Raw genomic sequence first — 21,092 nt, 5'->3', positions numbered from 1 at the left:
ATGTGCATCTTACAGTGCAAATATTAAAGACAATTTTCTTCAACAACATTTAAGATTTTACCTAGTGTCATTCAACAGTTTGTGAGTCACTAGTATTTGACATTTTAAATACATATGGAGATAATGCTTATTTTCATAATTCCTAGCAAACAACTAGCAATGCATCCAGTACAGCATTTTCAATGAATTGTCCTGTCCTCCACATTGATGTTTCACACCATACATCTTAATAAAATGCAGGGGTCTATAATAATTTTTCAAAAACTAATTCCAGCAAATGGCCATGCATTGAACACCAACCAGAGAACATTGAACCTTCACTTCAGCGATGGTTTTTCTAAGTGAAAGAAGTTTGTTCTCCAGCATTAGTAAATTTGACCTTTTCCTCACTGTAGTCCAACCTTGGAGTTGCTATATGTAACTAGGTGTGCGTTTCTGGGGAGGTGTAGTCCCTCACCTTGGTGGGTTTGATATAATGTAGTTTGTGTTATGGTCGGTGTGTGGGAAAGTAATTCGCTTCCCAAAGAAAAAATGTTCGCTGAAGTGATCTTTCAAGAATGGCCATTTGCTGGTTTGTATTCGATGAATGGCCATTTGCTAGAATTAGTTTTTAATGAATGAATATAGGCCCAAATTAGGCCTCTCATTTATAAAAATATGAACATAAATATGAAAACATGAATACAAGGTGCAAACAAAATTCAATTTCTCCTCTGCAGGACATCCTAGATTAACAATCTTAGTGTCATTTTGATAATAATGCCTTACCCTTTCTAATATTACCTATTATTAATAGCTAATAAGTCACTTAGTTAAAGAAGCTTTACCCCTAGAATTTTTGGACACCATACAGAGGTAGGTATGGGTATGAACTGGAAGTATACATAAAATGCATTTTAGGATTGAGTGAGTTAAAAGAGAAAAGGGGAAAATATATAATGACTGTAAAATAGAACTATGGGTGCTCACATAAACATTCACTTCCTGGGGCAAGAAGGGTTTATCAAAGCTGAAAAAGTATCAACTATAATAACAGAGAGTAAAACAATAGTTCTGTACACTACATTAAAGGACAACTGACTGTAGCATGCGAGCTCCTACACAATCAAAGTGCAAAAATTAACAAATGAAATAAAATAACACACAATTCTCTACAATCCGTCCCCATCCATGGGCCATATCAATTCCCATGTGTTCAAGCAAGAAGTTGCAAATGTTATAATGAGGCTATGCATTTTGAATGAAAAGAATAGATTGTCACGATAGTCTTATATGCTACACATATCAGAAGCTTTCCTGCCACCTTAGACTGTTTGCTTGTTAGGCAGACAGGCCAAAAAGTCATTGAAATCAGCCATTGGTTGACTATTTTACACTGTTGCAAATGTCATCATGCTTAAACTCATATAGCAGTATACACATATGCAGCTGTCAAACCTAGCTATGCACACTAATAAAGGTATGTTCCCATCCCAATGACCTCCCCAAAGCTCATGCTGAATATTTGTGTGATACTCTGCTTTTGTGGTTATTACTCTTAAAATCGTGGAAATGCTAATAATTCAAAGGCAGCTACTAGTCCCTGATCTTGTTTATGAGAAGGCCCTCAGAACACACACACACACACACACACACACACACACACACACACACACACACACACACACACACACATCATGTACATATACATATATATGTATATGTATGTATATATATATATATATATATATATATATATATATATATATATATACATACACACACATATACACACACACACACACACACACACACACACACACACACACACACACACATGTTTGAATATATATATATATATATATATATATATATATATATATATATATATATATATATATATATTGCTTTTATTTCCCCAGGGGAGAAAAACACTTCTTACTTTTCTAAAAATATATTACAGGCCAGAAATATCACAAAATCAGACAACACACATTTTTATTGAGAAAAATGAACAAAAAATACAAGGTTGTCTGTTGGAGGAAGATATGAGAATATATAGCATAGCAATAATAATCAACATGGATATACTTAGAAATTAGAGAACCCTGGGCAAAAGTACAAACCTTAAGATTCTACTCTAAAACTCAACAGACTCCTTATATTTCTTATTGTTAATGAAATGTATTCTGTATGTTTTACTCATCGGCTAGTTTGACCTTCATTTTATAATGTGTCAATTAATCTGAAAGCATAATAAATAGAAAGGCCAAGAAGACAATACGATATAGAAAAAAGTGAACGACATAATCTATGAAATAATAAGGGCATTAATAAAAACAAAGCCATCTTGTCCCTTTAAGCTCTGCAATATAACTGGAATATAAAAATACATTATGCTATGTAAAATGTATACCCCAAAAAACTTTAAGGACAGTGTTCATAGTCCAGACCTTTGCATTTTCATAGCAGTAATCCATGAAGAGCAGCAATACATGCTTATGCAAATTACATATTTCAGGATGACTACAAAAATGAAGAGTTGATTTGGTAAATACACCTCCCTGTCACAAAAGTCTAACATGTTTAAGGCATAAACAAGAGGGAAGAGCTAATACTAGGATAAGGGGCATTGCATGTCTGTGTACCAGTTGGGTTCAGTGATTTGAATCTAAAGGGAGCTTGTATTCATAATAAATGTGCAAATAGCCCTGAACTTATTCCAGTAAGTAGCAATTTAATGTTAGAATGCGGAGTTGTGAGTGGAAGGGAAAATTGGAATATGCACTGCCATACATTATAAAAGGAGGTACAATTATTGACTTTGCTTAAAGAAAAAATATTGTATGTTAGTGCTTCTGCATACATGCAGAAACTACCAACGGGATTGTTGGGGGAATGTTTCATTTTGATGTCAGTGAAGTGCTTGTACATACACAGACATTGTACTTCAGGGTTAATTGAGGGAAATGCTTTATTATGATGGCAGTGAATTGCTTGTGCATATAGGAGGGAACTGGAGAAGGAATTGTTTGGGGAAATTTTTCATTTTGATGTTAATGAAGTGCTTGAGCAGCAGACATGGATAATCTACTTAAGGGGTCATTGGGTTAATTTATTCATTTTTTGTACTTGTGGATACTTGGTCAAACTACTGGAAGGATTGCTGGGGAAATGCTTCATTTTGCTGTCAGTGAAGTGCTTGTGCAGACATGGACAAACTACTAAAGGGATGATTAGGGACATGTTACAGTTTGGTGCCAATGACATGCTTGTACAGGCATGGGCAAACTGCTGAAGGGATGGTTGGGGGGAAATGTTTCATTTTTCTGTCAGTGAAGTGCTTGTGCATTCATGGACAAAGTACTGAAAGGATGTTGGGGGAATGTTTCGTTCTGATGTTAGTAAAGTCCTTATGCAGACATGGGCAAACTACTGAAGGGGTTGTTGGTGCAAATGTTTCATTTTGGTGCCAGTGAAGTGCTTGAGCATACATTGAAAAACTACTGAAGCGGTTGTTGGGGGAAATTATTCATTTTGGTGCTTGTGCATTCATGGACAAACTACTGAAGGGATCATTGAGGGAAATGTGTTATTTTGGTATTAGTGAAGTTCTTGTACAGACATGGACATACTTCTGAAGGGATCTCTGTAGGAAATGTTTCATTTTAATGCTTGTGCATATATGGACATACTACTGAAGACCTCACTTAGGGAAATGTTTAATTTTGGTGTTTATGCATACATGCGCATACTACTAAAGGGATCACTTGGGAAAATATTAATTTTGGTGCTTGATATGTTTCAGTTTGGTGTTTGTACATACTTGGACATACTACTGAAGGTATTTCTGGGGAAATGTTTCATTTTTGTGCTTTTGTTTACTTGGTCAAACAACTGAAGGGATTACTTTCGGAAATGTTCATTTGGTGCTTGAAATGTTTTAGTTTGGTGCTTGCGCATACTTGGATATACTAATGAAGGTATTGATGGGGAAGTGTTTCATTTTGGTGCTTTTGTATACTTGGTCAAACTACTGAAGGGATCACTGGAGTAAATGTTTCATTTTGGTAATTTTGCAAAAAGAAAAATCTGTGGCATCCCTCAACCTCTCAGAAAACCCAGTATGCAACCTATACTGCATCAAAATAAAAAAAAAACAAGAACAAACTTTGCAGTGTGGAGGGTGTGAAGTTCACTTCTTGAATTATGTTATGCTCGTAGTTCACTAATAAAAATCAAACTGTAAAACACGTACTAAAAATAATAAAATTGAACATAACAGGTAGTCCACAGTTGAGTTAAAAATTTAATATCCTTTAGTGAAACACACTAATGAGCAATCCTAGTTGAGTGCAATGAAAAGCATCAAAAACATTCATTATTTATATATAATTATGTTATTTGGAGCAAGGGAGTGGTTACAGAGGGTGGTTCTGTTAAGAGAAATAAAATTATTAGACACATTCCTTTAACCAAGTCCCCTTTCCCCTTAACACCATATTGTAAATTGAGACTGTGCTATCACAGAACTGAAACTAAAAAGCAAGAGACAAATTAAAATCAATAATACAAGAGCAGCTTATTAAGGCTAACCTACAAATCCAAACTTTATTAATTAAGAAACTAACTCACTAACAAAATGTATTTTCTTTTTATTTATTTATTTAACATTTCTTTCACCAGGATAAATCCAACTGGACAACAGGTGTTTATTTTCCGTGGAGTCCTGGGGAGAAAAGCTCCAAGGACTTGAAATGGTATGACATGCATGTGGTGCTCCAAATAACCGGATTATATATATAAATGATGAATGTTTCTGATGCTTTTTATTACACTCAAATGACTAATTAACTAACACAAAGGTCTATCACTAGACATCTGTCATAATAAATATTAATACTTATAAACTGAAACACTTTTAACAATGATCACTTTCACACCAAATAGATACTTTATCAAATTTGATGTGTAAAAAAACATATTATTATATTAATACTAATGTTAATAATGTTAATTATATTAATGAACACATGTATATATGTATAAATCTACACATTACTATATTAATATTAATGTTAATGATGCTAATAATATTAATGAACACCTGTATATATGTATAAATCTGCAACTAATGCATTACACATAAATACACATATTATATCATGTGAGTGTGCTTGTGTATGTGGCAACACAGTCAATTCCAATTTGCCCAACAGATTTTAATTGTATCACAAGCTCAGTTGAGTCTAGTGCAAAAAATCTGCCAAAGTTGTTAGCTCAATGCATGGAGTGCATTGTTTGGTTTTGCCAATATAGGAATTGGCACAACTTCTAATGTGTTGGTCTTTGTTTAGTATACCAACATTAATATAGCAAATCATGGTAATATTGATAGGTTTCTGATCTCATCTTCCTTGACACAAAGTATAAAACAAGGTGATATTTATTGTAATGTTTTTTTTTATTATCATGCAGTGGCAAATAAATTACCAGATCCAGAAATAATACAAACACTTAAAGAAACTGTATCTCGTGTTCCTAAAACTAATACATTTCAAAAGAATTGCCAGCAGTATTTGCAAGAACTTAATATAATCTTATCACAGCCTGTAGAACCCCTGCAAAATTTTATTTTTTGGGATTCTGTAAATACTTTGCCATAAGCCAGGTTACATAATTGGACAGATTCACAACAACGGAAAATGGGGGACTACTGTTCTTCAAATATGAAAGTTGAAAAGACGAATATAATTTGAGAGGAAAGTATTTACAAATTTTAAATTCTGTTATTAAAATGATTGAAGTCTTAATTGGCAGCACAATGACATCTGCAATATATGAGCAAATGTTATTCTTTTACACTAAAGATAATGATACACTTGGAATATGATCCATGAAAAATAGAGGCATTTAGGTACACAAACACTGAAGCAGATATTGCAATGACAATGATTTTGTCAGTTTTAAGTAGTATATAGGTTCATAGGTAGGTACTAAGCTATCGGGCCTAGGGCCTATACAAGCCCATCCAAAAAGGTACCCTGACTTTTGCCACCCAAGAAAACAATTTTCCTGTGCCACTGTTGAGTAGAGCCACAGAAGTGATTCCTGGGGTGAATTTCCTATTTCCCATCCAATCATCAAGATTTTTCTTGAAGAGTATTAATGTGGAGCTTTGTTTGACATAGATAGGTAGTTTATTCCATAGAATGGGAAGTCTCTGGGACAGGAATCTATCCCTCCGGCATGTTCTGTTTATTGTGGTGACAGGGTTTAGGTCCCTAGATCGTGTAGCTCAGAGGGATGGGGATTTCTTTAAGTTCTTACTGTAGAGAAGCACCCTTGGCAGAGAACATCTCTAATAATTTTTTATATCATCTTTCCCCACCATACATAAGTGGTATAAATGAGAAGGAGCTATTAGAACAATAATCTTTCTAGAGATCTGTTACATAAATGGCACACCAACTTAACAAGGGTCCTTCAGTAGTGCAATACTTAATATTACTATTTTGTTTTCCTGTTTGTTTCATCTGTATATTCTCCCTTATGCCCTTATTGATTTTTATCACGTGTTCCAGTTTGTCCCATCTCCCAAAGATATTCTGCAGGTGAATTATTTAGCCAATAAACTGCCCCTCTAATATTATATATATATATATATATATATATATATATATATATATATATATATATATATATAGCTAGCTAGATATACATATATGTCTGTGTGTATGTTCGAGCATGTGTGTGTATTTATGTGTACATTATAGGTTCATTTTAGATTAAGTCACTGTTCCCATGTTCCCAACTGGGAATGTTCAGAGGAAGAATTACTTGAAAACAAAGAAAGAGAATGGCATCTTATTCTGAATGCCAGTAAACAACCTTGATTGAATTACCATGCCACATTTGCACCTGTATAATTATTTATATTCTAGTAATTTAAAATAACCTTTATATGCAGTATTATTTACTTTTGGTATACATTTTACTTACTTATATGTGTGGGCCATTCATGCAGTGTTTCATGATTACGTTGCAGATTGCTATCTCATCTGGAATAAACTGCCAGTACTAATATTATGGCAGTTACAAGTCTGATAACAATACAGACCAGTCATTCCTGTTGAATTCATGCAGTGTTTCATGATTACATTGCAGATTGCTATCTATCATCTGGAAAAAAAAACTGTCAGTACTAATATTATGGCAGTTACAACTCTGATAACAAAGCCCATTAATACAGACTGGTCATTCCTGCTGAACAAATACTCTTCAGCCTTTATCTATAAATCTGGACAAATCCAAAAAAAAAAAACAGCAAAAAAACAAAAAACAAACACAAGGCCAAATAAAAGCCCATATGAAGACATTTATTAAACTCTCACATAAAATCAATAGAACAAGCTTTTCTGTTAAAAATTCTTCATCAAAGACACAACAATCTTAATAAACTAAAACTGTTACATAACATTCTGTTTCTCTGTGTTTCCTAGCTCTCTCTTCTATCACATTGAATTCTGGACAAATATATATCTCTATGCCTGTGTAGGATCTCCTACAGTCACCTCATTCAATACCTCTGTGCTGCAACCACACCTCTGCAAAACAAGTGTTAAACTAAAACCAAGATAAAACTGAAGGAGTTTTCCCCCTAGATCCTCTCATTCATCAGAATTCAGCTCTGTGGAAACAGTCCCCCTAAACTTGAACGACACCCACTGATCAAACATGACTCTCCATCATTCCCTACCCCACTTTCCATCTCATACAATGCATCCACTACCCATCCAGGACTGAAGTTTCTCCATATTAACATCAGAAGCATTATTAAGAAAATAACTGACCGACATGGATGACTGACCATGCACTTGCCACACATTCTCACCATCTCTGAAACCTAGTTGAAACTGGGTATCAAAGATGAGAAAATTACCCCCCCCCCCCAACATCTGGCTACACCATCAATAGTCTCAAGTGGCTAGAAAAGAAGAAAGGCGACCTTGCTATAATGTTCTCCATTACCACTGAAGTCTCTGTATACTCTTGCAATCTACCAACTTTCAGGAATGTTGAGCTCCTCATTTCCCTTCTCAAAAAAAATATGTATCATTGTCCTATATATCCCACAGGGAGACAAAATCTCCATTATGGAAGATATTCATCCCTGGATAATATTTAGCATCCCTTATGCAGCACATTTCTAAAAGACCCAAATACAGACTGACTGCAGTCAGCTTATCCAAACCCAACCAGGTTCAGCAAGTCCAACAATAAACAATACCTTCTGGAATGGATACTGACCACAAATCCAAACAAAGTGTCATCTTCACGAACCTTACCTGTCACACTTAGTGATCACATCTCCACTTCTGCAATTTATAAATACTACCCATGTACCCAGAAAACATGACTTTATTGACTGCGTAATCTAACTAACTTTCATGCCAACAAAGTCATATCCACTCTAAAATCAGTGAATTGGAATCTTCTCAGAAACATTACTCAAGATGATTCTGCTCTTCTCTTTTATATAGCTTTTCTTAATGTACTAAACAATAAGTCTGCAATTAGGAGACGAGAGTCAAGCATAATGCTGTTCTCCTGACTGTCCCATGACACCAAAATAATCATGTGTAAAAGGGATAAGGCTTGCAAAATCTGGCATCAAAATCAGACTCCACAATATAATCAAAAACTTTGAATACCTGTGTAATCTGACAAAAAAACCTAAAAACAGATAATTGTTTTACAAAACATTTCCTATAAAAACTCAAAAAGAGTTGTGGGTCCCCATCAAAACTGTTAACCCCTGGCAAATGTCAACATGGAGATGGCTCTAGTTGGTACTGCCGCTATATCAACTCACACTTCATATACACCATAAATTTATTTCTCAATAAAAATAGCAACAACAGTTCACAAAATACTTCTCAATTCATCAACAATTCTAATGCATTCTACTCTGACTCTAACCCTACTTGTACTACAGGGAAGTACCTCCTTAAACTTAAATCTACACCTTAACTATTGATGATCTACCAGGCAACAGTCTCAGAATTGCTGTTGAAACCAAAGCCTATCCCGTCTCTATTCTCATAAAGAGATCTATCCAAGAATCGTATAGCCCCCTCCTCTGTAAGAAATTGTATTTCCTGACTTTTCACAAAAGAGGCAACATCGGTCTCCATCTATACACCCATAGCCATACTTTCCCACTTGTCTAAAATCCTGAAGAAATGCATCCACATTCAACTACTTAAACATAGCCTTTATAAATGTATTCTCTCTTGTGCAGCATGGCTTCAGACCAAAACATATCACTGACCTTAGTAAAACAACTTAATAAACACCACCGATCAAAAACACAACACAAGAAATATTGTATCTGCACTATTCCTAGACTTATCAAAAGCCTTCAACACAGTGCCCATGATATGCTACTGTTTCAGGTAGCATCCTTCGGTCTATCACATGCCACCCTCTCGCGGTTCCAAAGCTATCTGTCAGACAGATCACACGATATTCAAAGGCAGTTAAGCTACTCTTCTTACTAGTATGTATTAATTTACCTAAGGATAAATACTTGGCCCCCTCGCATTCAACATAACAATTTGCACATTGATGTTTAATATGCCAACCTAAGTCAATATGCTGATAATTCTTCTCTTATATGTTCAGCCCAGAATCTTACCCAACCTCAACACTCAAAACTCTCTCACCTACACTGAAACTTTACTGTCCAAATCTGACCTCATGCTGAATCCAAATAAGACAAAACTAGTCCTTTTCATTCCTAATTGCAAAATAAACTTCAAAATCACCTACTCCAACAATGCATAATTCACATAGTCTAAAGCACTAAACTACTAGGTGTCACTATTGATAACTTAAAATTTGACTTTCATATTCAGCAAGCTATCCAAAAACACACCTACAGATGGATCTCACACAAAGAGTTAAAACTATCTTAACGAATGTAGCAGGGCAAGCATCTCCTCCTCTTATTTTCTTCCCATATTCCTATATCCCTCACCAATTTTTTTATCAAGCTCCAGGCCATAAAGAATAACAAAAGTGAGCAGTGTTATGATAAAATAGCCAAATTTGCATTCAGTTAAGTTTACTCTTTTCATCACTGCATTTCCTTTAAGCACCCCTCTCTCTCCCTCTTTCTTTCAACTACAAGAAGCACACACAGGATTTCATTGCTATGAATGGTGCATTGGTCATATGATAGCCTTCTCCTCATAGTTCAAAAGTCCAGTAGCATGGCTGGAGATGCTCTATTTTCCAGCCATGTGTACAAGGCCTGGAACTCCTTCACATTCCATATCAGTCTCACTGAAAACCTTGCATCTTCAAAACTACAGTAAAATACTCATCCTTAACTCTTGACTATGCTGCTGTTACATGCCATGAAAAGATTACCAAAAAAAAAAAAAAAAAACGCTAGTTGGCATTTCTCCCATCTAGAGCCACATGCATCTGCATTATACTCATAGCTTCATTAAAATAATCTCCTTGTTGCACAAGACTAAAACTGTAAAATGTTACTAGTTATAGAATTCCTTTTATATGTGTGTGTATACTTCTCTTCTCCACTCTTTAAACATACCAGCTAACACTACCCCCATAACAAGTGCTGTACTTACAATTCTGTTGGACCACCTCAGTAGTGAAACTGTACGATTGTTAGAACGCTCCAACACTATACAATTCATAATATGTTTTAAGTGCATTTCAGAGCCATTTTTGATTTACAGTGTCTTACTACTATGTGCAAATATTTAATGTCCTATGCATGATTACTAAGTACATGTATTTTCTAGGTATTTGCAAAAAATGTAAAAATGTGACAGTAGAATTTATTGCTCTTTAACTTTATCTGTATGAAGACTTTCTTCCAGGTCCTGCCCTGAAAAGTGGTTTTGTAGCCATGTTGACATTCCTGACAAACAAAGCTAAATAATTAAAATAAATAAAAACAAATGCTTCATGTCAATGTTTAAGAGAACAAAATTTAAAGTAATTCCATCATTCAGTACGGAACTATAATGCAAATCTTAGCAAAGAAATGCCTTTATATTCATTCAACTTTGTTGTATTAATTGGCTAATGATAGTTATAGAACTATAGGTTGTAAAAAAAGATTTATAAAGTTTAGGAAATCAAACATAATGAAGTCATCATTTGTTAGTTACATTACACCCAAACTTGAGTATGGAATAACAATATGGAAACCGTATAGGAAAACAAGCATGAATAAACTGGAAAGAGTACAGCGGAAATATACTAAGGGCATCCATGGATGTGAAAATCTAAGTGACGAAAATATCTGAACTTGTACAGTGTCTCTTACAGATATTTAAGAGGAGATCTTATTCAAGTATATAGGGCATTTAGGGCCAACTACCTTTGGGATTGTTTGGGGTTATCAAAAAGTACTAGAGAATCATCAGCTAACCTATGTAGAAGATACTATAGGAATAAGAAGTGTACTATCTGGTTCTCTGACAGAGTAGCTGATGCTTGGAACAGACTACCTAATTACATTAAAGCAAGTACTAGTTTAGATATCTTTAAGAACAGCCTGGACATTTATTATGGGAACAAGTGTTTTGGCATCTTGACAAGCTAGAAGGGCTTTAATGCATGCCCATGCTTGAAACATTTGTATGTATGTATGCATGTATGTATGTATGTATTGCTAACACATAAATTAACATAAATATATTCCAATTTAATTCTCTTTAGTTCTGCTAGTCTTTGATTCTATGTGTTTTCCAGCACATCCAGATTGCAGTGACACATCTGCTGTCTTCCTTGGCTGAAATACTTTATATTATAACACATTTTGTTCTATTGATTCTATTTTTTCAGGCTTATCTGTCCTGGTTGTATGATGGCATTGTACTTTAAATGGTGAGGGTTTCTCTTCTCTCTGTAACTTTACCCAAATATTCATACCTATGGGGTATTTCTAAAAATATGACTTGACCTTTGTTGGATTTATACAATCTAATGAATGTGCCTAGCAGTTCCCCACCCTTCCCCTTTTCTTCCCAGGTTAGTCAGAGGTATGTCTATAGGCTTATTCTCTTCATGGGTCCCCTAGCTAGTGTGTGGGTGATGGTGGCAGACACCCCAGGATTAAGGCACTAGGTGTCACAATTGGCAGTTACAATCTGTCAGTAATCATTTTTGAGTGCCAGTATATAAATGAATGTTGACACTTCACTTACAGTCAATATTGAAGCACTTCATTGCATCATGGGTGGTTCTACTTTTGCTTTCAAGAATAAAAAGCAATTTTGCTGCTTGCTACAATTTTTATAAGTAGAAAGTGTTTTTTTCTTCATTAAGTCCTGATTTTTTTCTCAGTATAGTGTTGAGAAGCACAGACATGGAAGAGTGTGCCACATCAGAAATGAACATAGTGTTTCTTTACTTTTTTTTTTCTCCTCAACTTAAGAGTTGAAAAGTCACATGTTAAATTGGATAGTACAGCAATAAGATGAGCTACTTTCCTAATCAGAGTCTGAACTGATCACAGAGTAATACAAGAAGGTTTCTTATTTCCATGAATGGATATTACTGCAACTAGCAGATGATTTATCATGTTCCATAGATATAGCAATTAGTTGCATGATTTTCAGAGGTTATAGTTCATAGGTTCACACATTTCATATATGTTTTTTATGAGCCTAGCCATGGTTCCCTAATGAATTTGACTGGCTTTGTTACCATCATTTTTTATAAGGGGTATATATAACTTGGGCATGACATTTTCAACATTTGCAAGCTACTTCTGCCTAATATGGACAAAGGTGTTAGACCAGGAGTAAATTTCAAACTCCCCATCCAATGATCCAAGCTGTACTTGAATAGAGACCGGGACGGATTCTCCTTCACATGGACCTAAGGTTTGTCCCAGAGAAGGGTAATTTGCCTTTCCCTCCAGCATGTTTTATTTATGTTGAAGATGAGGTTTAGGTTCCTAGATTGGGTATTCCTGATGCTATTTGTTTTTGAAATATGCAACAGAAACATCAGAGCTGGGTCAGAAGATGCTTTGTAGGCAAGACATAGATTACCTCTCTAGTGTGTAAGATACCATGTATAAGGATAGGGCCATCAGGCAGTCCACTTAGGGCATATTGTTCTCACTCTGTATACTTTCTGTGAGGAACATCTGTGGGAGCTCCAGTTGTTGCATATGCCTAGTCAGGTAAATACAAAAAAGGGGGCATTATATTAAATGACTGATCTAATGAGAGCCAAGTACAATGGAACAATGACATCTCTGGACCTAAATGACTTACCCCTACTTGTAAGCTGCACAACATAGAATGATTTCCTTACTAGAGTAAACACAAGGTGGCCAGTGGCCAAATCGCTTTCTACATGCATGCCTAAATCCCTAACCACTGTGTCTACTGTTAGGGATGTATTACCAATTTAGTAATTTCAGGGGTGGCCACCTTTCCAAAGATACTATTATACATTTCTTGGCATTTGTTTTAGACCATGAATCTCACATCAATTATTAGTCTGTGTCAGGCCTTCATAGAGAATATTTGTAACTTTGGTGGATTCTACAACTGAGCCTATTTTGCAATCATCTGTAAACTTGGACAGCCAGAGACCCATTAATGTCAGCCTTAATTTCAGAGAAGTAAATGTCAAAAATGAGTGGGTCCAGCAACAAGACCTGAGGGATTCCACTAGTGACTGGCCTATTTGTGGAGGTAGACTTCCTATCCTGGCTTCTCGGATCCTATCTGTGATGCCAGCTGGCTATCCAATGGATGTTATAAGGTTTTATGGCTACTTTTATGAATCCGTCAATGATAACAGAGTTGGGTATTGTGTCAAAAATTTTGGTCAGTTCAAAGTATCCAGTATGATACTATAGGTTCATAGGTTGGCACTAGGCTATCAGTTCTAGGGCCTATACAAGCCTAGCCATAACAATTCCCTGGCTATTTCTTCCCACAATATTTACTTCCCTGGACCCCTGTCTAGCAGGGTGACTGACATGATCCCCGGGGTGAATTTCCTATCTCCCATCCAATCGTCAAGGTTCCTCTTGAAGAGGGCCAAAGAGGCACTCTGCTTGACATGTATGGGCAGTCTTTTCCAGAGTCTGGTGAGTCTCTGGGTTAGGAACCTATCCCTCCAGCATGTTGTGTTCATTGTGATGAAAAGGTTTATATCCCTTGAGCATGTGGCTCTGAGGGATTGGGATTTCTTTTAGTGTAGCATGTCCAACAGCTCTGGGTTTGACATGGCCTTGTATGTTAAGCAGAGATCGCCTCTGAGTAGACGATATGCGACAGAGTATAGCTGGAGTTTTTTTGGACAGTCAGCATAGGGCATCTGCTTTAGGCTTGTGATTCTTTTAGTGAGGTATTTCTGTGGCCTTTCCAGTTGTTTCGGATGTCTTGAGAGGTACATACCAAACAGGGCATTGTATTCTATAATGGGTCTAATGAGGGATGAGTACAGTGGGACAATTACCTCCTTTTTTCTGGATGAAAAGCCCTTAGTGATGAGGTATGCTACATAGAAGGATTTCCTGACTGTTGTGGCTATGTGATTATCAAAGGTGAGGCCACTGTCCACTTGTGTCCCTAAGTCTCTTATCACACTTTGGGTGTTCAGTGTACTGCCACCTATGTAGTAATTCATGGGTACATGTTTTTTCCCAAAGGGGATAAGTATACATTTCTTGGCATTGAGCCTGAGCCCATGGTTCTGGCACCAATCATTTGTTTTTGTAAGGCCCTTTTGTAGAATTTCCACATCATTTGGGGATTCAATAATGGCTCCCAGTTTGCAGTCATCTGCAAACTTTGTTAGCCAGAGTCCCTTAATGTTGTCCTGTTCTTCAGAGAAGTAAATGGAAAACAAGAACGGTCCCAGGACTAAACCCTGAGGTACTCCACTTGTCATGCCATTTTGCCCTGATTCATTGCTTTGATGACCTTCTTAAAGAAGTCCACCAGGTTAAGTAGGCATGACCTGTCTTTGATGAAAACAAACTAGGTTGGATCTAGTGTCTGATGGTTTCCTATGTGGCATTGCATATCAGACTAGTCAATCATAACAGGTCTATAGTTGTCTGGGTCCATGGAATGAATGGCCCTTGTACATTAGGATGAGATTTGCCATCCTCCATTCACTTTTTACAAATCCTGATTGGAGATTATGGTTAAGTCATGATTCTAATGAGTTTGACAGGTAATTTTTTATGCTATTCAGGAAGCATCTTTGGAAATTATTGGGGTCTACTAATGCAATGTTTTTCGCCTTGGGTAATACATTGCTGACCTGTTTCCTAGTGATAGTAGGAGGAGTTATTGTACAGGACATTTCGGTATGGCAAGAGAGGGTGAAATAAAATTGGGCTTAATTTATCATCCAGTAGATTTGCTATATACACTGGCTTCTCAGGGTTTAAATTTTCCAGAGCTTTTGGATTTCTAATGCCATGACTGGAATGGACCCCATTCTTAAGCCAAAATATGATTAAAGATCATGAAATTAGTATTGTTCAGTCTTTGATATTAACCAAAAGTTTTCTTTGCAGCACCCACAGTGTGATCAGAACTGACTCCTCCTGCAATTCATATGGTGTTACATGCATCTGCAGCATATCTAAATACGACTGTAATTTTTTTTTTTTATGAGTCTCAGTGCTTCTTCTGCTATTGGAACTGTCTGGGCATCCTTCTTCCACATTGCTCTTATTTCTGCCTGCAATTCCTGATATTTTATGGCTCTATGTCCCAGTGTATGTAAGACACTCTAATCACTGAGTATAGTAATTTCAGTGATCAATGCTACTTTTGTTTTCTTTTTATGTGCGACTATATCTGTTTTTCTCACATCTGTTTTTTAAACTGTTGGTAATGGGTGATCCCATGTGATGTAAACTTCATCATTCTCTATAATGCTTTGTGGTTCATGTTTCCAATGCTTCTGAGATACTTCAATATTGTAATCTTAGTACAATCCATATTGCAACAGTCTTGCCACATTATTATGCCTTTCAGTATACACGTCATCTGCCATTAGTGAAGCAAATCCAGCAACAAGATGTGCAACTGTTTCCAGTTCTGTTTTATATAACCTGCATTTGTCTATTTCTCCCACATGCTCAATAGACTTTGTAAACTAATGTGTGTAAAGTCCACTGTCTTGGGCCACCAATATTAATCTTTCATCTTCTGGTTTAAATTCACCTTTCCTTAACCAGGACTAAACCTGAGTGTAAAGATGTTAATACTTTTATCCAGAAGATAGGTAGTGCATCTGATCCTGAGTTTTTCCAATTAGGAACTTTTCTTAATTTTGTTTCAATTTCTCTGGCTGTTACTTCATCCCATTTCATATCCTGTACATTTGAACTTCTTATTTTTCGTTCACTTATTCTATCCATTCAGCATATTTGCTATGCTCCACATGGTTTTCATCAATATTTCTCCAAAATGTGTCTATTTATTAATTTCTTTTTTTTTTTTTTTTTTTTTTGGGGGGGGGGGTGTTTCTACTCCTTTTGCTGTGTTTCCCAATTCTCTATAAAACTTTTTTGGATCATCACTAAATTGTTTATTTTGTACTTTTCCTTTATATTTATCTGCACAGCTTCTAAGTTTATCTGCTTCCACTAATATCTTTAGTTTACTATTTGAAATAGTGCATGACAGATCCTGGTTCATTCTGATACTGTGCATTGCTTTTACCGTATCTATTTTCGTCGATCTGTTCCCTCTTCTGTACTCCTCTAACAGTGACACTTCGTATCTTAATTGCTTTACAGTTCACTCTGATGTTTCCAAGACAGCATTTGATATTTTCCCTTCCTTTCCCTTATTGCTCTGTGATTTTGTGGCGAGATTTTATGTGTTATTAATTTAGCTGCACAGTAATATATCCTATTTACTCCTGGTATATCAGATGCATTTCTGTTAATACTCGATTACTGTGTTCATTTGTTTTATCACACTTCTAACATTTTAGGTTTTATTGACTTTCGGTAATCCATTTCTCTTACTGATTTTAATATGTCAATCCATCTCTAGTAAATCAAGCAACTTTTCCCTTAGAGCATTTTCTTCTAAACTGAGAGCAAATTCTTTATTCCCTGTCTCCTATGGGCATTCCTTGGCTCCAGATGATTGTTACTGTAAAAGTGGCTCCCTGAACCCATATGCAAAAATGAGAAAAGGGGTTGTGGATGGATGGATGGATTCCATAAAAAGTTCTGGAACATCTTCCTGTGACATATTCCCTTCAGCTGCATCCTGTGTCATCCCTTGCTTTTTTACATGGGAACTCACTGGCCTATCACTCTACAGATTTGCCACTATTTCTGCTCCTTCCCTTGCTGTACACCTCCACTGAACTTTTGTGCTGGTTTCCTACTGAAAGCTCCAGAGTATCTTCATGTGGCGAGTGATCAGATTATTCCCTTTCTACCTGCTTCTCCATAATTTGGGAACTCATTGTTCCAGCATGCTGTGACACTACCAGATTTGGATTTTCTACACTATATCCTTCCCTTCATAGGTAATCCATAACTTCAGTTTCTATTTCTTTAACTTCACTATTACTTATCATCTTTTCTACTTTCTCCCTTTATTTTCTTATTTTTTGTTTGTGAAATTCTCCATATCCAGCTGCCTTGGCCTGTATTTCTCTTCAAATATCCTTAGTGCTGCTTTTTTGTATTGATTAGCTTTGCTTTCTCCTTTGCATAAATATTGCACCATATTCAGCACCATATTCAATCTCTTTTTCTTTCCCATGGCCATAATTATTCAATGGATGCTACCAACTCCATCTGTTTCTCCTTACCTTGGGGACTCATTTTTCTATTATGCTGTGACGTAACCTGTGTTAGACTTACTACACTAAATCCATTACTTGACATGTATTCCATAACTTCGGCTCCTATTTGTTTAAATTCCACGATCAAAGCTGTTTTTTTTTTATTGATTAGTTAGGCTAACTCCTTTGCATAAATATTGCACCATATCATGATAGCTTTCTTCCCCATGTCCATTATTTATTTATTTATTTGACATTTGTTGACTGAGAATGTCTGACTGAGATTGTACCCTTTTTCAGCAGAGGTCCAGGGAGAAAAGCTCCACAAAGTATTACAAACACCATAAATATGTTTACAAACATAAACACGAGGTAATATTAACATGCATTATAATGACTGGATTCCCACTTGTAACATGAGAGTTTAAAAGGTGTTATTTACAAAAAAGGCAATAAAACAGTATGTTAAAGTCATTCATATATCTCCAATACATAAGGAATTCACCATTTAGAGGGGAAGTAATGACAATTAACTTTTAAGATAAGAGTACAAAAAGTACTGTATATGAAATCTTAGTTCTTACAGGCAACAGCATACACATCAGTAATCAGAAGCAGAGGGGAAACTGATAGAGAGAGCAGGTGATAGAAAAAGGTTAAGTGTCAAGAGAAAAAACAGGGGGTGGCTATGTGCAAAAGAGGAAAACAAAGAGATTTGTGTAATTTATAAATAAGAGAGAAGAGTAGTAGTAGTTAGAATGAAGTGAAATCTGAGAAAGGAGAGTAAGCTAAGTGGGAAAAGAAGGGAGGGAGGTAAATATGAGTAGTGGAATTTAGTGAAAAAAGGTATCAGGAGTTAGAGTTCCGTGGCTAGAATTAAGTATGAGCTGAAAAAAGGCTGTATGCAAAGGGGTTCAGGTGATTAAGTTCATGGTATTTGTGCACAGAAGCAAGTCCAGGTATTTGTAAAGTGGACTTTTGGAGCAATTTTAAATGGGTGAGTCTGTGTGACAGATCTGATTGTTAAAGTTAGTGTACTCCAGTGGATAGAGGGAAGATAGCTCTAGAGGGTTTCACCAACTGATTTCTTAGGTTTGTAGATGTCAAAGAGGTTTTGGCTGGTGCTTCTAAGTTTTCTGGTTGGGAGGTAGTAATTTAATATGTTGTAAATGTTAGGGCAGAAGGAGAGTTTGTAGAGGACGGAGTGGATAATATTAAGTTGATAGAAAAGAAGTTGACTGGGGAACTGAAAGCCAGGCAGTGATGGGATTTAGGTTGAGTGTTGGCAGCAAATCCAGCTATTTTGTGATATGCATTTTCCATCTTATTCAGTAGTGTTGCCTGTAGGTTAGTGAGGATTTGGGAGCCATAGAAGAGACAGGGTAGAAGATAAGCAAGAGAGAGTAACTATTTTGCCTCTTGTGTGAGATAGCTTTTGTTATAGTAAGCCAAGCTTTTGGTTAGTATTTTTGATACAGTAATTTATATGAAGGTCAAACTTTAGTTTAGCATCAATTATGACCCCTAGTAGTTTAGTATGGGATTCAACACTGATGGTGGTGTTGTCTAATGAGGTGATCGTGAAGGTTGAGGTGTTATGAGAGATTGATTTAGGCAGAAATAGAAGTAGTTTAGTTTTCTTAGCATTGAGTATTAGCTGGTTATTGGTTATGCAGGTCTCAATATTTGTGAAAGTTTGTTGGGTTTTAGAAAGCAGATCTGAGAAATAATAAGATGAGGTGATGACTGTAGAATTGTCCACATATTGGATGAGAGTTGAGTTGGGGCACGATTTATAAAGATTGTTAGTTAAAATGTTGAATAGAAGAGGTCCTAAGATGGACCCTTGGGGCATACTGTGGTGACTGGCAGAGAAGGGGAGAGTGTAGAAAGCCATCTAACACATTGTTGCCTATTGGACAGGTAGCTGCTAAACCAAGAGTTAGTGGATGGGGACAGATTAAGTTCTGTTAGTATAGAAATGAGCAAATGATGAGACACAGTATTGAACACCTTGGATAAGTCCAGGAATAGTCAAGAGACTAATTTATTGTCACTGTATTGCGCAACTGAATTGCTAAAAGTGATGAGAGCAGAGGAAGTACTATGGTTCAGTCAAAAACCATGCTGAGTGGGTGTCAAAAGATGTTCTAGTAATAGGTGTCATAATAATTGTGCATGGGCACATTTTTCCATGATTTTTGAGAGTGGAGAGAGAGAATAGATATATATGCCTAGAATTGGAAATTTCTGTAGATTTTCCTCCTTTATGGATGGGGATAGTACAGATTTGCTTCCAGACAGATGGAACAGTAGATTCAGACCATGAGTAATTTATCAGAATAGATATGGGGTATGCAATGGAACAGGCAGCTAGTTTTAGAAAGTATGGTGGCAAGTTGCCAGCAGAAGGAGAACATGGTGTTAGTTTCTAAAGAAGTTTTTTTGATATAGGCAGTTGATACAGGTTAAAGGGAAGATTTTTTGGGGGATCGGGGTGTTTTTCAGAGTGAGGGCTAGATGAATCAGAAGAAAGGGTGGAGTTAAAAAAAGATCTGTAGCTAGAAGGCAGTAATTTACTGATGGTATTGATGAAAAAGGAATTGAACTGGGTGGCTATTTCTGTGTGAAACAGGCTGGGATCAGGGTTTGGAGATGGTTATAAAATGTGGTTAATTGTCTTCCAGAAGTCCCTAGGGTTGTTATTGTGATTAGAGGTGCATTGTGAGTAGAAGTTTATTTTATCAGATACTATCATTTTTTTAGTTTTGTTTCTAAGTTCTTTATATTTTTGTAAGTCTTAAGGAGATTTTGATTTAGTCCATTTTTTCCACGCTGAATCTCTGATATGGATAGAGGAACACGTGGTGTTTGTAAGCCAAGGGGAGATTTGAGATTTAACTCTTGTTGTTTAAAGAGGGACAATAGTGTTGAATATTTAATAAAGTTGAACTAAAGTGTAGAACAGCATCATTAAGAGGCAGTGAAAAGAGTCAAGACCAGTTGATGGAGGACAGGAGGATATTTAAGTATTCTAGGTTGAAGTTGGTCAGTTTATGGAAAGTTTTATATTTGTGAGTACTAGTAGTGTAGGAAGTGTATCGAAGTACTGAGATGACTCAAGGTCATTAAGAGAGTCAGATAGTGATTCAGGTTTATGGTATTTATTGAGATGAGATACCAATATCCAGTCAATAATTGAGTGTGGAGTTTGAGAGCTTATTTAGGTGGGCTGGAGTTGAGATGACCTGTGTGAAACCACAAAGGTT

This window comes from Protopterus annectens, chromosome 5.part0 (assembly GCF_019279795.1).
Source record: "Protopterus annectens isolate FY-2018-M chromosome 5.part0, PAN1.0, whole genome shotgun sequence".
NCBI lineage: Eukaryota > Metazoa > Chordata > Ceratodontiformes > Protopteridae > Protopterus > Protopterus annectens.
This window is presented reverse-complemented; position numbering follows the sequence as displayed.